This window comes from Anabrus simplex, chromosome 1 (genome assembly GCF_040414725.1).
Source record: "Anabrus simplex isolate iqAnaSimp1 chromosome 1, ASM4041472v1, whole genome shotgun sequence".
Lineage (NCBI taxonomy): Eukaryota > Metazoa > Arthropoda > Insecta > Orthoptera > Tettigoniidae > Anabrus > Anabrus simplex.
The window spans coordinates 625,450,286-625,464,593 of record NC_090265.1 but is presented as its reverse complement, the minus strand read 5'-3'; the positions used below and the strand labels follow the sequence as shown (position 1 = coordinate 625,464,593).

The 14,308-nt window shown below is 40.3% G+C and overlaps 1 protein-coding gene across 2 annotated transcripts in view; it reads right to left on the bottom strand.

Moving 5' to 3' along the window:
- Positions 1-14,308, bottom strand: part of LOC136871180 (X-linked retinitis pigmentosa GTPase regulator) — a 151,595-nt gene that overhangs the window by 38,094 nt on the left and 99,193 nt on the right. The window lies entirely within an intron of this gene.

Here is a 14,308-nt window from a genome sequence, read left to right as displayed (position 1 = left end):
TTTTACAAAATACACTGACTGACAGTGACAATGCAACACCAAGGAGGAGTGGTTCGAAAGGGATGAAAGTTGGGGAAAAAACAGAGACAGCACGGACGAATAATTGATGTTTATTTCTAACCGATATGCAGGTTACACAATGCGCACGGCATCGACTCAGTAGGATGTAGGATCACCGCGAGCGGCGATGCACGCAGAAACACGTCGAGGTACAGAGTCAATAAGAGTGCGGATGGTGTCCTGAGGGATGGTTCTCCATTCTCTGTCAACCATTTGCCACAGTTGGTCGTCCGTACGAGGCTGGGACAGAGTTTGCAAACGGCGTCCAATGAGATCCCACACGTGTTCAATTGGTGAGAGATCCGGAGAGTACGCTGGCCACAGAAGCATCTGTACACCTCGTAGAGCCTGTTGGGAGATGCGAGCAGTGTGTGGGCGGGCATTATCCTGCTGAAACAGAGCATTGGGCAGCCCCTGAAGGTACGGGAGTGCCACCGGCCGCAGCACATGCTGCATGTAGCGGTGGGCATTTAACCTGCCTTGAATACGCACTAGAGGTGACGTGGAATCATACGCAATAGCGCCCCAAACCATGATGCCGCGTTGTCTAGCGGTAGGGCGCTCCACAGTTACTGCCGGATTTGACCTTTCTCCACGCCGACGCCACACTCGTCTGCGGTGACTATCACTGACAGAACAGAAGCGTGACTCATCGGAGAACACGACGTTCCGCCATTCCCTCATCCAACTCGCTCTAGCCCGGCACCATGCCAGGCGTGCACGTCTATGCTGTGGAGTCAATGGTAGTCTTCTGAGCGGACGCCGGGAGTGCAGGCCTCCTTCAACCAATCGACGGGAAATTGTTCTGGTCGATATTGGAACAGCCAGGGTGTCTTGCACATGCTGAAGAATGGCGGTTGACGTGGCGTGCGGGGCTGCCATCGCTTGGTGGCGGATGCGCCGATCCTCGCGTACTGACGTCACTCAGGCTGCGCCTGGACCCCTCACACGTGCCACATGTCCCTGCGCCAACCATCTTCGCCACAGGCGCTGCACCGTGGACACATCCCTATGGGTATCGGCTGCGATTTGACGAAGCGACCAACCTGCCCTTCTCAGCCCGATCACCATACCCCTCGTAAAGTCGTCTGTCTGCTGGAAATGCCTCCGTTGACGGCGGCCTGGCATTCTTAGCTATACACGTGTCCTGTGGCACACGACAACACGTTCTACAATGACTGTCGGCTGAGAAATCACGGTACGAAGTGGGCCATTCGCCAACGCCGTGTCCCATTTATCGTTCGCATTTCACATCATGAGCATACCTCAGTGACGTCAGTCTACCCTGCAATTGGCATAAAGTTCTGACCACTCCTTCTTGGTGTTGCATTTGCTCTGTCAGTAAGTGTACGATGCTTGGGGCATAAGTCATTGCAACTATTTTTATTGGCATAGATGCAGGATCTAGCAGGAAATTGAAAATATACAGGTGTAGGATACAAAGCAACGATTTCAGCCATAAAAACATTGTGCTACATTATGTTCCTTCTCAGAGAGTACAGTAACATTTATGGTAAACACTCAAAGTATTCCCCTAGATTATCCACAACTCGTTTCCAATGATGTGGGAGACAATGGATAGCAGTCACCTCGCCACGTGTGAATGTTGCAATCTCATGTTTCACAGCATGATATTCACAATGATATTTACAATAAGATACAAAAGTTGAAAGCTGGAAAAGCGGCTGGAATTGATGAGATTTCTGGAGATATACTGGGGACAATGGGTTGGGATGTGATGCCGTATCTGAAGTACTTGTTTGATTACTGTTTGGTCGAAGGAGCTATAGCAAATGAATTGAGAGTTGCTATAGTGGCCCCTGTGTGTAAGGGAAGGGGTGATAGACATAAAGCTGAAAATTACAGGCCAGTATGTTTGATGTGCATTGTATGTAAGCTTTGGGAAGGCATTCTTTCTGATTACATTAGACATGTTTGCAAAATTAATAACTGGTTCGATAGACGGCAGTTCAGTTTTAGGAAATGTTATTCCACTGAAGCTCAACTTGTAGGATTCCAGCAAGATATAACAGATATTTTGGATTCTGGAGGTCAAATGGACTGTATCGCGATTCACCTGTCTAAAGCATTTGATAGGATGGATCATGGGAGACTACTGGCAAAAATGAGTGCAATTGGACTAGTGACTGAATGGGTTGCTATATTTCTAGAAAATAGATCTCAGAGAATTAGAGTAGGCGAAGCTTTATCTGACCCTGTAGTAATTAAGAGGGGAATTCCTCAAGGCCTTTATGTTTTCTTATATATATATAAATGATTTGAGTAAAGGAATGGAATCAAAGGTAAGGCTTTTTGCGGATGATGTTATTCTGTATAGAGTAATAAATAAGTTACAAGATTGTGAGCAACTGCAAAATTAATTAATTAATTAATTAATTAATTAATTAATTTATTTATGTCTTTCTGTACATGGTGGGGCTCAGGCTATGAAGCCTGCTATTATGCCAAACCATATAATTATGTACCTGCATAAACATAATATACTGAACGTTATACTACTTAAAATTAAAAATAAGTTTATTATAATTTAAAGTTAATGTGAAATGTAATTTGAATGAAATGTAAAGCATCATAAAAATCATTTTAACATTTTAAAATTAATTTATAATATTTACTATTATTAAAACTATATCTGGAAAAATATAAACTATAATGTTTCTAACCTTACATTGACATTTTATTCATTTAACAATAATCTAACATTTAAGGGTACTTGTAAGAGTAAATTCATCTGAGTGTAGGTAAAATTTCCAGCATATTCTTCCGAATAGCTTTAGGTTGCTTATGTCTCTAATTTCAGCCGGGAGACAATTCCAGGAACGTATGGTCCCCGGTACAAACGACTTGTTATACGTACTACTGTGATGAGTGGGGATGGACAGCAGGGACTGTACTGATGACCTTGAGGGTGTTCTACCTGAAGGAGAGAGGTAGTTGAAATCTATTCTCAGATAATGTGGTTTACCTGTTCACAGTATTTTGTGAAGAAGAGAAACAGCATGGTACTTACGTCTATCACATAATCTTAACCAGGACAAGCTGATGGAGGAATGGGCTGATGTGGGAATGGAGCGGAATTTTAGAATGAATCTAATGCAGGCATTATGCACCCGTTGAAGTTTAGAACCAAGTGAACAACTTATGTTATTATAGACTACATCACCATAATCAAATATTGGTAGTATTAGTCCTTGAACGAGCAGTTTCCTGGTTTTGACAGGTAGAAAATCCCTCAGTTTGTATAGTGAGTGTGATGAATTGAATACACGTTGACAAATTTTTGTTACGTGCTCTGACCAACTTAAATATTAAAAATTATTCCAAGGTTCTTAACGGAATCTTTCAATGCTATAGGTGTTTCATTGATCTTGACAACTGGTATGTTGATGCTTTCTAACTTGGCATGCACTTTTTTAGATCCTATTACGATGGCTTGCGATTTTAATGGGTTTACCTTCAGGCAGTGGCTACTAGTCCATTCGTTAATGTTAAATAAGTCTTCGTTTAATTGCATGGTTGCTTCTTGTATGTCATTCGGCTGGGTATGAATATACAATTGGATGTCGTCTGCGTATAAGTGATATTTACAGTTCATCAGTTGTTCTGATAGGTCATTCATGTACAGGGAGAACAGAAGTGGTGATAACACCCCACCCTGCGCTACCCCCATTTCAGTATTTTGCCACCTTGACATATTGTCTCCCAATGACACACACTGTTTACGTCCACTGAGATAGGAACGTACCCAGCATAATACATTATTAGAAAATTTCATAATTTCTAATTTGGCTAGTAAAATGTCTGTATCTACTCAATCAAATGCCTTTGTAAGGTCGAGAAGAATAAGAATTGTCATTTTTCCGTTATCCATTGCTAGCTGAATGTCGTTAGTTACTTTTACTAATGCTGTGTTGGTACTGTAGTTCAATCTAAACCCTGATTGATATCTGTCGAGTAAGTTATGATGTAAGAGATAGTCTGTCATTTGTTTGTGTACTAGTTTCTCCAGTACTTTTCCTAGTACAGGGAGGATACTAATAGGGCAGTAGTCGTCAAGGGTTGTAGGGGTACTGTTTTTCGGCAAGGGTCTGATGATGGCATTTTTCCAGTACTCAGGAAAGATTACCGTCATAAGAGAGGTGTTAATAATATGCGTTATTGTAGGAAGAATGATGTCTAGAATTCTTCTTAAAAGGGACAGGTTTATTCCATCGTGTCCAGTAGACTTTGATTTTATGTCATTGAGGGCACTCTTCACATCACCTGGAGTCACGTGAGAGAAGTAGAATGTTTCACCACCATGCTTTCCCTTTGAAGATATTCTGTCAATAGTGGCTCTCTTAGTATTTCCGTTTGCCAGGACGTTTCTTGAGCTACAATATTCAGATCATCCAAAGTTACATTACAGTTACTGTCCTTTGTCTTCGTTTTACTTAGACCCATATCGCGGAGAGTCTTCCATGCAACAGCAGAGTCATGTGTATTTAAAATTTCGTACGAGTAGCATATTTTAGCGTTTCTTATCATCTGCGTGGTTTTATTTTGGAGTCTTTTATAATTCTCAAAATTTTCCTGTGCTGGATGTTTCACATACCTAGTAACTATAGGCTGAGTCCCTGTCTTTCATTTGATCACGAATTTCTTGATTGAGCCAAGGGTCAGAGGGTCGCTTTACTTGAGCAGATTCACAATTAAGTATTTATTTTCCACCTAGTCGATACAATGATTGCTTAAGGCAATTTTTAATGGTCAAAAGTGCCTTAAGCAATCATTGTATCGACTAGGTGGAAAATAAATACTTAATTGTGAATCTATTGAAGTGCGATACGGACCATGAAGCTGATTTTATGTAATTACTTGAGCAGTACGTAATGGGGCATGTCTGTCGTATAAAGTTAAGAGAAGTTCGTTAAAATGACATACTTTGTCATCGATGTCCTTTATATACTGAATTGTGTGCCGTGGTGTGCTCAGAGCATCCTAAATAAGAGCTTCTTCGTTCAAATTTTTGAAATCCCTGTATTTGATTACCTTAGACCTGTATTTTGGACATTTTAAAATGTATGCAGCGTAAATCATATCATGGCGGGAAATGCCTGGCACAGGCATCTGTCCATGTGTCAATATACGGTCATTATTGTTTGCAATGATTAGGTTGAGGAGTGTGTGTGAGGTTGCAATATGGTGTGTGGGTTGTAAGGGCAGAATTGTCATATTAATGGATTCAAACATGCATGTTAGTTGCCTAGTCTCAGTGGTTTCATTTGTCAGGTCAGTGTTGAAGTCTCCCATTAAAATCATATGTTCATACGTGGATATTAAATCCTGTAGCGCTTCTTCTAGATCTGTGATGTTTCCAGTCTTCGGTGGGCGGTACACAACACTGAGTAAACACTTTGTACCACAAACTTCAATTTCTACGAACAAGAACTCCGGTCTGTGAGAGTATTCACTTGGTGATATAGATATTACCTTGTATTTCAAATCATCACGTACAAATATTCCGACTCCGTCTCCAGGCTTTCCCTCTCTGTTGTTCCTAATTAAACTGTATCCACTCATTTTAACCAGTGCTGAAGGGATAGACTGACGCAGCCATGACTCTGAAATCATTATAGCATGTAGATTACAGGTTGTCTGAGAAATGTGGGACAATGCTCTGTGTATTGGCATGTGCTATTTGTAGGGAAGTAGGGTACGGCGCAAGAGTGTCTTTGAGACGGTTAGCGGTATTCTGTGAGGGGGCTGGCACGACGGGGTAATGACCTGCCTGGGACAGTGGTGAAAGGAGGCTGAAATTGAGACATTTGTTTCCTGGTTGCTAAATGCTGCCAACTTGAAAGTTAATTGATGACAACTGATAGTAAGAAGTACCTACTACAACTATAAGATTAGCACCTAATCAAAACTACAACTATGTGGAAAATTGGTTATGCGGGTGTTTAGGGGTTGTAGCAAGGATGTAAAGGAGAGGGCTTATAAGTCTCTGGTAAGACCCCAACTAGAGTATGGTTCCAGTGTATGGGACCCTCACCAGGATTACTTGATTCAAGAACTGGAAAAAATCCTAAGAAAAGCAGTTAGATTTCTTCTGGGTGATTTCCGACAAAAGAGTAGCGTTACAAAAATGTTGCAAAGTTTGGGTTGTGAAGAACTGGGAGAAAGAAGACGAGATGCTCGACTGAGTGGTATGTTCTGAGCTGTCAGCGGGGAAATGGCATGGAATGACATTAGTAGACAAATAATTTTGAGTGGCGTCTTTAAAAGTAGGAAAGATCACAATATGAAGATAAAGTTGGAATACAAGAGGACAAATTGGGGCAAATATTCATTTATAGGAAGGGGAGTTAGGGATTGGAATAACTTACCAAGGGAGATGTTAAATAAATTTCCAATGTCATTGAAATCATTTAAGAAAAGGCTAGGAAAACAACAGATAGGGAATCTGCCACCTGGGCGACTGCCCTAAATGCAGATCAGTATTGATTGATTGAGCATTGTTAATGTCCTTTTGTGTCCCAAACTGTCTCCCACACAATGGTTCTTTCACTTTGGGGATGAGACCAAAATCGCACGCAGACAAGTCCGGTAAGCATGGCAGGTGTTCCAGTACTTCCCATGCTGTTCTTCCCCTCGTCACATCCATTCTGCACAGAGCCTGATTTACTACTGCTGTCCCATCGCCCTGTGCGTGGGACCTGTCCAATACACTACCATCTCGTGTTGTGTCCCTGTACTATGAGTGTGAGTGTCATGCTTTCCAGGACATATGACCATTGTATGCTATGACTTATGCCTCAAACCTCGTAGCTTTAGCACACTGACTACGTGATAGTTTGACCTAATGTCTATTTACACTGGAAGCAACAGTGCTGCTGCCATGTGGCATTGCACTGCACTGTTTAATACTTGGTGTTATGTACAGTACTCTGTTGGTTTGGATAAAGAGCAAAAATGCATTACAATTATATCAGTCCTTTCAAGTGTAAAAATGGAAGAACATAATAGGATAGCAACTTGAATGTTTAATGGTATTAGTTTAATAATCTGAAATATTTAGATAGAAATATAGCAGTAGGTTGATATTTTGATATTTGTTAAATTTTACTCACTTCACAGGTTACTTTAGCACAAGGAATGATTTTTCAACTACTTTTCAGTGCAGTTATGAAATGCACATACGTGGCACTGAAAATGAGCGTGCATATTCGGACTCTCTGACTGAAAGAGTTTTCATCTAAAATCAGAAACTGTTCCAACAGTTAGGCTGCTTTCCAATCATTTGAAAACACTGTATGAACAATAAATTAAAATTAGCATTTCTGATGATCAAGAACACAAAAATTTATGTGTGCATGTGTCTGATAGTTGACAACAACTACTGATTGTATGATGAACAAATCTTAACTATCATTGTTTAATTTTGTGTACAGCATATACAGGGTGAACTTTAATAAAACCGACAAACTGCAGAGACTTATTTCCGACTGGAAATGGAGGAAAAAATGTCCTATGAACATGTGTCGAGAAATGCATCGTTGCGACGGTAGTGGCACTGATGGAATGAAATTTTCTCTGACTACTTGCAGTGTGTTTCTTCTGCTGCAGATAGTGTGATTGAAGCAGCATACTGTCGGAAGCAGAATGGTCCAGTATTCATGTCGGGAACAAGCCGAGATGGTGTTTGTGTACGGCCAAGCCAATGGAAATGGTCGAGAGGCAGCACGGCTATACCAAAACAAATACCCTCACAGACACCAACCACATCACACAACGTTTCAAGCCCTTTTTGGGCATTTGTATGATCATGGGTTCTTTCAGACAAACGAACGTGCAGGGAGGCGGCAGCCTGTGCGTACACCAGATCTGGAGGAATAGGTTCTACAGGACATTGAGACGAACCCTAGTACAAGCTCCAGGCAAGTGGCCCGCCAACATGGTGTAAGCCAGACTACGATTAAGTGTATCCTGTGTCACAACCGCTATTATCCCTATCACTTGCAATGAGTGCAAGGATTATCAGCAGCGGATTTCCCTCTACGGGAAGGATTTTGTCGATGGTTTTTGCACCAGGCCATCACAGTTATGGGATTTCTGTCGTCAGTCCTCTTTACCGATGAAGCAAACTTTACCAGAAATGGCATTGTCAATCTGCATAATCTTCATCAGTGGGCTACAGAAAATCCCCGTGGAATGATTGAAGCGTCTCACCAGCATCGGTTCAGCACCAATGTTTGGGCAGGGATTCTTGGCGACCACATACTTGGACCAGTTATTATTCCACAACACCTCAACAGAGTCACGTACATGGACTTCCTGCAGAATATTCTGCCTGGATTGCTTGAGAATGTGCCTTTAGCAATAAGACAGGTTATGTGGTTTCTGCATGATGGAGCACCACCCCACTTCCGCATTACAGTCCACCAACACCTCAACAACATCTTCTCTAGGTGCTGGGTAGGACGTAGAGGCCCTGTTGCATGGCCTCCTAGATCACCAGACTTAAACCCCCTGGATTTTTATCTCTGGGGACATCTGAAAAGCGTTGTGTATGCTGAACCAGTTCCTGATGTGCAGACCCTTCAACAGCGTGTTCATGACGCGTGTGATGCTATTCGTCGAGAGGCCGGAACGTGTGAAAGAGTGAGGCAATCCATGATACGATGTCTGAACGCGTGCACTTTGAACATCTGCTGTGACGTTGATGCGATTCAGTTATGTACTGTGTTCCGGGACTATTTGTTGTCGTTGCACACACACCATCTATTTCCAGACACATGTTCATAGGACATTTTTTCATCCATTTCCAGTCAGGAATCAGTCTCTGCAGTTTGTCGGTTTTATTAAAGTTCACCCTGTATAATATGTTAGATACTTTTATACCAAATATATTTTTCAAAATCAGAAATCTTTGCTTAATTTATACCGTAGTTAACCACATAACTCCCCTTCCCTTACTTCGAATTAGAAATTTGGGGGAAAATAAAAATTTGCATAATTTTCCCACTGTGATTATGTAAAATTTTTCCATCATCATAGTGTTTTCTATTATTTTTCTTTGCAAAATATGTGGTCGTGAAAACATTAAGGTTACAGAAAGACAGGCACTTTTAGACGTAAAACGCATCCATTGAATAATGCAAGAAATATGCATACAGTACTGTGCAATGATATGTGCCTATATCCTTCAGAAATTATCATGCAATATTGAAGTATAAAGCCATCTGCAAGGTCAAAAGGATCGTGTCCCATAACATCCTATGTTCTATTTATTTTTTTGAAAAATGTGTGATCATGAAAGTTTCTATTGTTTCAAAGGCAAGTCTTCAACACAGCAATAATGGGATCGCTGGGCAAGCTATGCTATGCTCATATTGCTAGTACTGGGTATTTGCAGTAACTATACGAGAGATGTGCACATGATCTATAACATATTCTGGTCTCTGTGATAATTATTTTTATGTATGAAAATGAATAGTCATTAACGATGAGAAAGAAAGCCAGGTGTTTCAATGCATAGTTTACATAATAAACAGCAACTGCATTTACAAAAGATAATGGTGATAGTTCTGCAGCTTGTGAGTTTTTGTAGAGCCATTTCAAGTATGCTATTGGCATAAATAAAAAGAATGGTTGCATTGTGCTTATCACTTCTGGGATCAAAATCAGACCAGAATCCAGAAATAGAAAAGAACCCATTAAAATATGTTAAATGGGTTAAATAACGATGGTTATTCAGTTTCACACAAAATTAAGTTGCGGGTGCCAGAGATCACAAAGAAAAGAAATATACTGTAGGTATCTCACAGTTTATAGCAAGCAAGTGGCTGTATAGTGTATTTCAAGAAGTGGGACAACCTTTTTCTTCGAAGGAGGATATCTCTAAGCCAGCGTTTACTAAAGGACTATACTTAAAAAGCAGTCCAATTCCATTGGTATATCATATGAGAATGGTGCGAACACAACCATCTGCTTTTGCAAATTGGGAACACAGATCAAACATCGATTTTCTCTGATATACCGAGGAACACCACAATCAATAAGAAAGGTGCATCTAGTGTCATAACATGAACTACAGGTGTAAAGAAATTTTGCTGCACAGTTATATTAGCCGTCAGAGCAGACGGGTGAAAACTCCCCTCCGTTTGTGATATTTAAAAGGAAAACTATTCCAAAAGAGAAGTTACCTCCTGGGCGACATGGTTACGCACAAGAGAAAGGATGGATGGCATCTGATCTAATGAAAGATTAGATGTCTGTTGTATTGGGGAGATGTCCAGGACATCTGTTAAATCATAGCAAGGCTTTCCTGGTTTTGGACAGTTTCCATGGCCATCTTGTTAACAACGTTTGATAAGAAATGTTGAAGATGAAGTAAGAACTGGCCCTGGTAGTTTAACGTCGATACTGCAGCCACTTGATCTGAACATCATGTGTGGGAACATGTGCGGCAGATTTATGTGGAATGGACGGCTGCAGGATCTCATGTGCTGACACCAGTCAGAAATATCGAGAGGCCTTCATCAAATTGATCCGTGAATGGATTTTTCCAAGCATGGGAGCTCATTTCACAAGATCATTGTGAAGAGTTTCAAGAAAATAGCAATTGTGAACAAGATGGACGGCATGGAATACAACTGTATCTGGGATGAATCACCGCAAGCAACATCCAATGAAAGCAAAGAGTGATAAATTCTGTTTCTCCAAAATTAATAATCTGTTGATGGTCAGATCCTAATATGGATTTCATAGTTTACCAATTTTTTATATCCCCTTTCTGGTTTGTACTTTTCAACGGATTTGCACACCTGTTTAGTGAGCAGCACTCAGTGACGCTCCAGCCCATTTTATTTCTATGCTCCAGCCCAATTTGTTTTTAAGTTCTAGTTTTGAATTTTTATTTTAGATTCAAAATTATATTCACATAATTTTCCCTCCTTCCATTTTAGAAGCTAAAAAAATTATTTTTAAAAATCAGGAAAGTTATGTGAGTAAATACGTTATACCTGAATTTTACATTGTTTGCCATCGTTATAGAGTTAAAGCGTGTGTTTTATGCTTGTTAATACAGTACTTTGATTTCTATTGTACTGGGCTGTTGACAAAGCCACACCACATCCTTGTCATTCAAGATGTCCGCTATGTTTACAAGCAACAAGGTAAAATAGGGTCCACCTATTCAATACATTAACATTAATGCCACATACAACTGAATTTTATAAAAACATGTTATACTGCCATTAAAAGTTATTTTCATGGTACTAGTTTCAACCCTTTGGGTCATCCTCAACCAATATAATCAAATTGGTACACTAAAAGCCTTTTTAACTTGTTTCTTGTAACAACTGCCAATATGGACCATAATGAAGTTCATAACATATGAAGTTTACATGCTATGTTCTTTCAAGGACTTGCAGATTACTGTAAGATTTAAGAAAAGTTCCTTTCTGAGATGTAAACATTTTGTTTACATTTTGTAAAATTTTGAAGTTTTATATTCTCTATTCCATATAATCAACTCAAGTTTCGTTCTGGTAATCACCGTATTTTAAATAAGTTATTTAGGTCCCTTTGGCTTCTGTTATTTCTTGATGAATACAGTACTTTTGCATCCATCTCATGGCGCAAGCAAAAGCAAGATGTAGCTTCCACCGAAGTCCCAGCCTCATCCATGGCTGTGACAATATGGAAGCTGCTGGGGTATGGGTGGTGCTGAGTAATAACATTCAGAGCATGACTGTGTGTTATGAAAAATGTTGCTCATAGGGTTAGTTGTGCTGCAATAGCACTTTCTGGCCCATTGAGGAAAGCTATGGCAAACTACCTTACCCCTCATCTTGTCTAGTACGCCTCATTTTGGTGCTGCTATTGGTTTTTGTGGTTTTCCTATAGGATCCAACCAGTCTCTGGGCTGATAACCTAACAGACAGATTTAGGTCCATTTTTTTAAAGGCAATAATTACCTTTGTATTATCCTTACATATTCTAACTAACTTAGGTTGGGCATTGTCATTGTAATTATTTATCCTGTGCATTTTCTCATTTTAATAATACAGTAATAATATTACTTAAGTATGTGATGAGATCTTAAGAAATATAACTCATTATGGAGCATCGGCAAGAGAGAAGATACGGGAATGCCTGAGAAGAAGGAATGTGCCGGAGGGACTGGTGAGGAAAGTTCAGATGCTGTATCAGCACTGTACCAGCTGTGTGCGATTGGGTGACGGACATTCATCCTGATTCCAGACCAAAAGTGGAGTCCAGCAAGACAGTGCACTATCCCATTATTGCTAATCACCATCATGGGTAACATAATGAAGAACTAAATGCAATGGCTTTCACTGATAATGTGATGAGAAAATGAGGAACAAGTACAGTTGAAACTCAATGAATGAAAGGTTAAGTTCCAGGAATTCAATCTCAAGATATGCAAACTCAAAATAATAGCGATGGCACTAAACAGAGAGGAATGACCAGCGAAGATCATGCGAGGAAACCATCCACTAAAAAGTGTGGAAAATTTTACATACCTCGGCAGTGTAATATCTCGAGATACACTAGTCACAAAGGAGGTGGCAAACAGAGTACAGAAGAGCTCTCACTATTACCAGCAAGTACGAACACTCCTCTGAGATCCCAACATACCAGCAAAATCTATGCTGGTGATGTTCAATCAGTACTTCATACCAATCTTAACCAATGGTATCGAAACCTGTACCCTCACTAAGAAGGACTCATCAAAGTTGCAGGCATCTGAGATGAAGTTCCATAGGTCCACAATTCAGAACACAAAACTGGACAAGTTAAGGAATTATGTGGTTAGAAAGGAAGCTGGAATTGAGATATCACTGTTAGATCATGTCAGCATATCCAGACTGAGGTGGTTTGGGCATGTAATGAGGATGGAGCCAACAATGACAGCTTATGTTAACTTGGAGAGACATGTGGCAAGAAAATGGACGGTGGGAAGACCAAGAACCCATTGGATGGACATCGCAAAGACGGACACTGTAGATCAGGGAAGGACACTGGAGGACGTCATTTTTTATTTTATTTTTTTGCTAGTTCCTTTACGTCGCACAGATATGGATAGGTTTTATGGCGACGATCGGAAAGAAAAGGCCTAGGAGTGGGAAGGAAGCGGCCGTGGCCTTAATTATGGTAACACCCCAGCATTTGCCTAGTGTGAAAATGGGACACCACGGAAAACCATCTTCAGGGCTGCCGACAGTGGGGTTCGAACCCACTATCTCCCGGATGCAAGCTCACAGCTGTGCGCTCCTGACCGCACGGCCAACTCACCCGGTTAGGGGGTTCATTAACAACAGAAAGTATAGGCAAATTATCACAAAATAATTTATTCTAATGTACCACCTATTCAATACAAAACACGTGCTACGTGGGTGAAATTTACATAATACTATGTACACTTCTTAGGAACATGTTTCGCCCCTTGTTAAGGGCATCATCAGCCTGTAGGTAACCTTAAGGTCAAAAAGGGGTGAAACATGTTCCTAAGAAGTGCACATAATATTATGTAAATTTCACCCACGTAGCACATGTCTTGTATTGAATAGGTGGTACATTAGAATAAATTATTTTGTGATCATTTGCTTACAGTCAGCTTCAATACGGACCAACCATGAGAATTGTCTCTTGCAACAGAAGGTATCTCACTAAGACAGAATGGAAGAGGCTCGCCAACAGTCCCCAGAAAACTGGAACTGTAAAATGATGACAATGATGGCAGAGCATTTACCCACTGTTACATAAGCTTTGTCATTTGTTTGTGCTTGGCTTGCCTTGTGGAATGTAATTGTTACCTCCTGGCTTTGGAGCATCTCTTGTTAGTGTCTTTTGTGATATTATTTAATATCAACCTGGTATATTGGGGATAATTACGAGTGTTTAATGCTTTTCGTTGATCATTTATAAGTCTCTTCTGGATTTTCTTTTCCAACTGATACTATTGTGTGGCATTTTGTCATCAAGCGAGTAGTTTGGAAAGGTTCTCTGTTGGCGTTTTAAGTCAACTTCAGATTGTAATGTATATCTATCTGAAATTAGGTACTGATTAGCACTGATTCCTACAGAAAAAAATTAATTACCTTAAGATCTTATTACTTTCAGAAATGCTAGAAACATTGTATATATTCATGCTTTTGCCACTCAGATGAAGTCAACTTATGGCAACTCAACATGCTGATCACAAAATGACCAACAA